Raw genomic sequence first — 8,207 nt, forward strand, 5'->3', positions numbered from 1 at the left:
AATTTCCTGGCTTGAGTACTGGCCGGGCACAGTGACTCTCGTGTGTAATCCCAACACTTTGGGAGGCCAAGAGCAGGGAGTTCAAAACCAGCTTGGGCAGCATAGTAAGACCCCATTCCTACAAAAATAGAAAATTAGCTTGGCATGGTGGCATGCACCTATAGTCCTAGCTATTCAGGAGACTGAGGCAGGAGGATTGATTGAGCACAGATGTTCAAGGCTGCAGTGAGCAAGGATGGACATACTGTATTCCAGCCTGGGTAACAGAGCTAGACCCTGTCTCAAGAAAGAAAGACAAAGGAGGCGGGAGAAGGAAGGAGGGAAGGAAGAAAGGGAGGGAGGGAGGGAGGGAGAGAGGGAACCAAGTACCAGTGCTGAGGACATGTAGTATACTAAAAGAGCCTATAATGTGAATTTGAGCTTTGTCTGCCACCTTGAAAAAGAGTAACAGAGAAGTCTTTTTTTTGTCTTTTTTTTTTTAAACATATGCTGGGTCTCACAAGCCCTTCACCCAATGGGAAAACAGCTAGTGTGGAAAATTTAGAGCACATCTAGTATTAGGGCATAGCCCAAGTTGCTATAGCAAAGTTATACAAAACACAGTGCCTCAAGCAGAATGGAAGCACATTTCTTTTTAACAGAGGAGCACATAGGTTGTGGGTAGGGCAGGGCCAAGAAGCTGACTCTGCTCCATGAGGTCCTCCAGGGACCCAGGATCATCTTCTTCTTTTTTTAAAAAAATTAAATCTAATTTCTATAGAGCCAAATACACACTTTTCCAAGTGTTTCCACTTGTTGCCCTAGCAACATTCCCTAGAACATTGCTCTCATCTGCAGCACCGCCTCTTTATTCTGCCCCAAAGGAAGGGTAAAAGAGAGTACAGAGCAATCAGTTTCTTTTTAAGGGGTGTTAGTAAGAAGTTGCAACTCACAGCCCATTGGCCAGAATTTAATCACATATCTAGCTTAAGTTACGACAGGAAATGGAGTTTGTATGCCCAACTAGAACCTGGAAGATTATAATACAAAAAGGATAAAGGGGGAAATGAATGTAATTACGATATTATGCCACAACATCAAAATCTTTACACAGCTTGGGGACTGGATTCTTTTCTAATATCTTTCAACAAATGAGAATATAGTACTAGAACACAATTTGCAAACAATCAACACAGCAAAAGTTTCATGCAGTGATAGTCAATTTTGGCATCTTTGTTGTTAATTTTTGTCTATTACTTACTTCCACTTTTTTGCAAAGATTGGAATCAATTAAAAGCATGAAATTGTCTGTCAAATCTGAGACTGATGCTAGATAGTATCTTTGTTACTTCCGTTTAGCACAATCCAAAATTTATTTTCAATGACTCTGGCAATCATAAAATGAAGAAATCTGTGAAGCAAGAACTCTTCAGACCAAAGCATTTCTGCAGTCTGGCAATGGTCTATAGTTCAGAGTTATCTGGTGACCACATCAAATACCTTGTGCTGTTTTTGAACCATGTATTTCCTATGCTATACGCTATGACTCTGATCTGATCTTAATTTCCCACGACAACTACAAAAATGCAAGAAGGACAAAGTTCTGTGGAATGTCAATACTCCTTTAGGTAGTCATTGCTTTTGATGAAAGCATGACTAATTGTTGGCAGAAAAAAAACCTCTGATTGAGTGAAGGAAAATAAAAGATGCTATCAGTGTGTCAATGAAGAGATTTTTATGGTGTGCCTACAAACAAACATATGATGATGTCAGTTCCAAATTATCAAAACAGCAGTTGATACAATGTTTTATCTGTTTAGAAAATGTCAATGCCTTAGAGCAATAACTGCTATAATCCATTGTCATGATGTATTGTACTGATGGCATAGCAGAAGTAGATATTCTTCCAGCCTCAGTAGTGATAATAATAGTAACAACAACATCAATAATAGTAGTAGTTATATTTTCCTTAATTCTACTCTTTGTTGGACACTATGCAAATTACTTTTATGCAAACTTTCTTATAATTTTCACAATAATATCGCAAGCTAAATAAAATAGGCATCACTCTCAGGAAGGCTCAGTGAATAGGTTGACTAAGCTCATCTGGTAGTTGTGGCAGTGGTGATAGCGAAGATACATGAAGTGCATTCTCTGTTCCAGACCATGTACTAAGCACAGTGAAGCTGGGATTCAGAGCCATGGCATCTTTGCTATGGTGCCTCATAGACACAGGCAGAAGCCAGGTTTGTCACAAGCCACAAGATTCATCCTGCTGTAGGAAGCCACTCAAGTTGCCTCAGAAACATGAGTTCTGAGCATGCCAACAAGTCTTGAAGTCATGTGACATTCTATTAATCCAATCCATATGGATGGTTAATACCCATTCCATCACATGTGTAGGAAGCACCTACTTCCTCCTACAATGTATTACATCTGGTCTAAGGGGGATGGATGATGGCCAGGCTATAGCAAAGAAATGCTGGAATGGAATTTGGGGCTATCAATAGCTGTGCTTTAAGTCAAATCCTCCAAATTTGTCTGAAGCAGATAAATACAATGGTGATCAGAATACCATACTCCACTGCTATAGGTTGAACATGTCCCCTCCAAAATTTAAAGTAATATTAGAAGGTGGGGCCTTTAAGAAGTGATTAGGCCATGAGAGCACCTCTCAAGAATGGGATCAGGCACCCTTAGAAAATAACTTGACAACGGGAGTTTGTCCCTCTTTGCCTTCTGCCTTCCTCCACGTGAGGACACGGTGCTCCTCCCTCTGAAGGATGCAGTATTCAAGGAGCTATCTTGGAAGCAGACAGCAGCCCTCAGATGCCCGAATCTGTAGTCACCTTGATCTTGAAACTCCCAACCTCCAGAACTGTGAGAAATAAACTTCTATTCTATATAAATTACCCAGTCTCAGGTATTTTCTTACAGCAACACAAAATGGACTAAGATACCTCAAATACTTTAAAGTGGAGAAAAAAAATTAAAGGAAGCATGAACCAAGTACTACAGGAAGGGATTCCATGTCATTTTATAATTCTTTCCAGCATCTAGCTCAGTGCCTTTCCAATTGTCAGTGCTCAATAAATAATTGTGATTGTATTTTAAGGGGGAAAAACTGAATTAACTATGCAGGTCACTTTATCTGTTTTCCGAATTTTAAATAATTGGGTTGATGACTAGTAAATTGAACAAAGAGATTTTGGTTAGCTGATTAAATTGAGGTGATGCTACCTTGCATGATTAAATGGCAGATTTCTATTTTGATTTTCTTCCATTAAATGGATAGAAATAAGGACCCTCTTGTTGACAAATTGGGTTTTTTGTTTTTTGTTTTTTGTTTTTTTTGCAAGCACCTGCATCCACTCATCTAAAATGTAAACTTCCATTTGTAAATAATGTTTTAGTAGCTTTTAGAAAGTCATGACAAATGGCTGTAGGAAGGCATAATGAAAGTCACAAATTATTATTAATTACTTTGGATATAAGTGAGTTTAAAATAAACTTCCTGGGTTTTATTACTGTCATTATTACTATTAGCAGTTGTATTAGTATTTACTTGAATCTTATGTCTTTAATAAAACAATTTTTAAACCCTGAGAAGTTGTTAGTGTTGCAATGGCTATTAGAATTTTGTCTCCCTTCTACAAAAGCTCACAATGGCACGCTCACTCAAATAATAGAGATTCTGACAGTTTCTAACTCTAAGCCTGTATGTCTCAGCATATGTCTGTCATCATACTTGCCTGGCCACCCACTCGAGGGGACACAGGGTAGGGTCTGTCTTAGGATTCGCTATATTTAACCCACTTTACCACAGCCCCTGTAAATTCCCACAAGTTTTCTAAAAAGAATAATCACCTTAATTTGTAAATTCCTTAGGGGGAAGGATTTTGTATCCTTTTTTCCTTAGTGACTATGAAGTTTCTTCTCTAGGTTTGAGGAGTGATCATTAACTTTGATGAAAAGAAACAGGGACCGAAGTGAACCTGTCAGTCATCACATCAGGTGATAAGCAAACTGAAGATGATTTAAAGTGATAAATACTGAGGTAAATAGGTAGATGCTTCACATTTTCAGTCACACACAGTTTCCAAATCACATCTAGAATTGGTGAGCAATGCCTATACACACAGGGTCCATTGTTGCCAAAAAAGCCACAACCGTAGTGATGAAGCTCATAACAACCGCAGTGATGAAGCTCATAAACTTGGTGAAGACATTCACATCAATTCTGTCTATATTTATTGAGTGCATACAAGGCCCAGCACTATCGTGGGCACTGTGAGAAATATTAAAAACTCAGCCAGGCGCAGTGGCTCATGCCTGTAATCCCAGCACTTTGAGAGGCCAAGGCTAGTGGATCACTGAGGTCAGGAGTTCAAGACCAGCCTGGCCAACATGGTGAAACCCTATCTCTACTAAAAATACAAAAGATTAGCCGGTGTGGTGGCATGTGCCTGTAATCCCAGCTACTCAGGAGGCTGAGGCAGAAGAATTACTGGAACCCAGGAGTCGGAGGTTGTAGTGAGCCGAGATCCCACCACTGCACTCCAGCCTGGGTGAGAGAGCAAGACTCCATACTCAAAAAAAAAAAAAAAAAAAAAATTCCAATGAGGACTAGACATTACTAACAATTTAAGAGAGTTAACCCAAAAGATAATGGTGTCTATGGACTTGTTTCTTGTGGTTTTCCAACTTTCTAGTCTTAGGACCATTTTAAACTCTTAAAGCTACAGAGAACTCCAAAGATCTCTATTTATGTGGTTACATCTATCAATATTTAGCAGTTAGAAATTAAAACTAAAAGATTCTTTAATATGTAGTAATTTATTTTAAAATAAGAATAGACCAGATGTGGTGGCTCACACCTGCAATCCCAGCACTTTGGGAGGCCGAGGCAAGTGGATCACTTGAGGTCAGGAGTTTGAGACCAGCCTGGCCAACTTGGCGAAATGCCATGTCTACTAAAAACACACAAAAAATTAGCCAGGTATAATCGCAGCTACTCAGGAGGCTGAGGCAGGAGGATCGCTTGAACCCAGGAGTTGAAGGTTGCAGTGAGCCAAGATGGCACCACTGAACTCCAGCCTGGGCCACAGAGCAAGATTCCATCTCAAAAAAATAAAATAAAATAAGAATAAACCCATCGCATGTTAACATATATAACATATTCTTGTAAAAAAAGAACTATATCTTTCAAAACCAAAAAAAGTAGTGAGACTCATGTGGAAGTTCAGTAAGTTGCTCTCATAGAAGTAGAGGATAGAACAGAGGGATGGAGAAGTGGGGAGGAAGGAGGGAGAGATGAGAGATTGGTTAGCGGATACGGGATTACGGCTGGATAGGAGAAATAAACTCTAGTGTTCTTTAGCGCTGTAAGGTGACTAGTTAATAATAATTTATTCTATGTGTTCAAATAGCTAGAAGGTTTCAGCACAAAGAAATGATCAATGTTTGAGGCGATGGATATGCTAATTACTTTGATTTGATCATTACACATGGCATAAAGATATTGAAATATCACACTGTACCCCACAGAGATGTACAATTATTATGTGTCAATTAAAAATTAAAAAGAGATTAACATCAACTAATAATAAAATGGAACAATCATAAACAGAAAAAACAACATATCATAAGGAGAAGGATTGGGAGGAGGGAAGTGCATATGGCCATGAAAGGACAACAGGAAGGACCTTTGTAGAGAGGCAACTTCTCAACATCTTCACTGTGGCAGAAGAAACATGAAACAACACACGCGTTAAAATTGCACAGAACTCAATATACACACGCATACAAAAAGATAGAGTCACTCTCTCCCCGGGCTAGAATGCAGTGGTGCAATCATAACTCACTACAGCCTCGAACTCCTGGGCTCAACTGATCTTCCTGCCACAGCCTCCTGAATAGCTGGAATTACAGGCATGAGCCACAGTGCTCAACACACTGCATTATTTTCTACAATTTTCTGCAAATCGACATGTGTCACAAATTTAAAATTTTACTTTAAAAAATCAGTGAGAAAAGTGGCATTGTTTTATATTTTTGCAAATTTCCTTAATATCTGGCTTAATAGATAGAGGACAGCTGAACTCTCAAATCCACTTGTGCATTCAATCTGTTACAAGGTATGCTTTTGGTTGAAGTATATGAAGACAATTCAGCCTCACAGATACGCAACTGAAAGGAGGAGAAGTAGTAAAATAGCCATTTCAGATCATTGGGATATTCTTCTCTGATACTGCACCAAACCTGAACAAGTGGTAGTTTCTTAAAGATGGGATGCAACGTCGAATCTAAAACCATCACATTAAAATCCATTAGTCTTCCTTACATTTTGAATTTTGTTTGTGTATTAGCCCATTTTCATACTGCTGATAAAGACAGACCCGAGACTGGGCAATTTACAAAAGAAAGAAGTTTATTGAATTTACAGTTCAATGTGACTGAGGAGGCCTCACAATCATGGTGGAAGGTGAAAGGCATGTCTCACATGGTGGCAGACAAGAGAAGAAAGCTTATGCAGAGAAATTCCCATTTTTAAAACCATCAGATCTCGCGAGACTCATTTACTATCACAAGAACAGTGCAGGAAAGACCCGCCCCCACATGTAATTGAATCACCTCCCACTGGGTTCCTCCCACGGCACACGAGAATTGTGGGAGTTACAATTCAAGATGAGATGTGGGTGAGGACACAGCCAAACCATGTCACTTTGCAACATCATGCATTGGTCTTTGGGAAAATATCAGCAGATCCTTGAAAGAGTAACACTTCTAGTATAAATTTCAACACATTACATCCATTCATATCACCACTGTTCTCATCAGAAAAGCCTTTAAGTATTGCAAAGTTGCCAAGCTCATGGTGGCATATGCAAGTATCCCAAAATTCTAATTTTCACTTAAGAGCTCAAATTTTGTCATTGGCTATAAATACTGTCATTTGTTTTCCTTATAAAGTCAGACTCAGATTTCTCGTTTTTGACAAAATGTCTGCCAAATATACAAGTGTGAATAGCCACAGCGTGTCTACCAGTTGGCCTTTCAAACAAATATGGTGTTCCATGGAAAAGCAGATAGTTGAGCTCATAGCTCAAACAATCACGAAGGTGCCTTTCCTCAGGAGCTTGCCTTTATTCATCTAAAATGTGAGTTACCACTTGTAAAACATGTTTTAATCACTGTGAGAAAATCAGGACAGATGGGTTGAGGCAAGACGATACTCACAAATTATATTGCCACTGTCTGGTAGGGAAAAATACAATGATCTTTAGTACAGTTCAGTGCCCCTGTCTCAACTGGTCGTAAGGTACCAAAAATTGCATCCAATATCAGCAGTCCAAGTCCTTGCACACCTACTCTCTCACAGCTTCTTTCTCAGTCTAGGCCAGCATCACCATGGTAGATGCCTTCCTGTGCACCTGGAAACTCTCAGATAGCAAGAATTTTGATGATTACATGAAGTTAATCGGTGTGAGTTTTGCTACCAGGCAGGTGGCTAGCATGACAAAGCCTACCACAATCATCAAGAAGAATGGGGACATTATCACCTTGAAAACACAGAGCACGTTCAAGAACACAGAGGTCAGCTTTAAGCTGGGGATGGAGTTTGATGAGACAACAGCAGATGACAAACAGGTCAAGTCCATTGTGACACTGAGTGGAGGCAAACTTGTTCACCTGCAGAAGTGGGCAAGAGAGGACACTTGTGCCAGAGCTAAGTGATGGGAAACTCATCCTGGCACTCACCCAGGGCACTGCGGTTTACACTCGCACTTACGAGAAAGAGGTATCACCTGCCTGTGCTGTCACTGACTGCTCCTCTGCTACCCTTTGACTCAGCACTACATTGCCTCATTTATTTCCTCTGCATTTTGTATAAATCCCCCTTGTTGAAGAATTCTGAGGTCACGTGCCTCAGAAGAACTCAGATGCAGTTCCAGTTCCTGTCGTGTACGTGGTTTTGTTGTTGTTGTTGTTGTTGTTGTTGTTGTTGTTGTAATGGCATTCAATGTGTGCTCTGAGGTCAACAAAGCAGAGCCAAGGTCAAAAAAAAAAAGGAAAAATTGTCCAGTATCAGTGCAAAGCCAACCTCACGAAATGGGCAAATCATGTCTTTAAATTATTATGAAAACAGCAAAAGCTCTTTTCAGGTCCAACTGAAAAGGTTTCAGGATCCCACTTTGAAAACTGCTGAGGCAGAACCTACCACACTA

General features: G+C 39.8%; 1 pseudogene; it reads left to right on the forward strand.

Moving 5' to 3' along the window:
- Positions 1-7,389: 7,389 nt before the first annotated feature.
- LOC108514108 (fatty acid-binding protein, heart pseudogene) lies at positions 7,390-7,828 on the forward strand (annotated as a pseudogene).
- The last annotated feature ends 379 nt before the right edge of the window (positions 7,829-8,207 follow it).

The sequence above is a fragment of the Rhinopithecus bieti genome, unplaced genomic scaffold, assembly GCF_001698545.2.
Source record: "Rhinopithecus bieti isolate Rb0 unplaced genomic scaffold, ASM169854v2 scaffold_32955, whole genome shotgun sequence".
In the NCBI taxonomy this organism is placed as follows: Eukaryota; Metazoa; Chordata; class Mammalia; order Primates; family Cercopithecidae; genus Rhinopithecus; species Rhinopithecus bieti.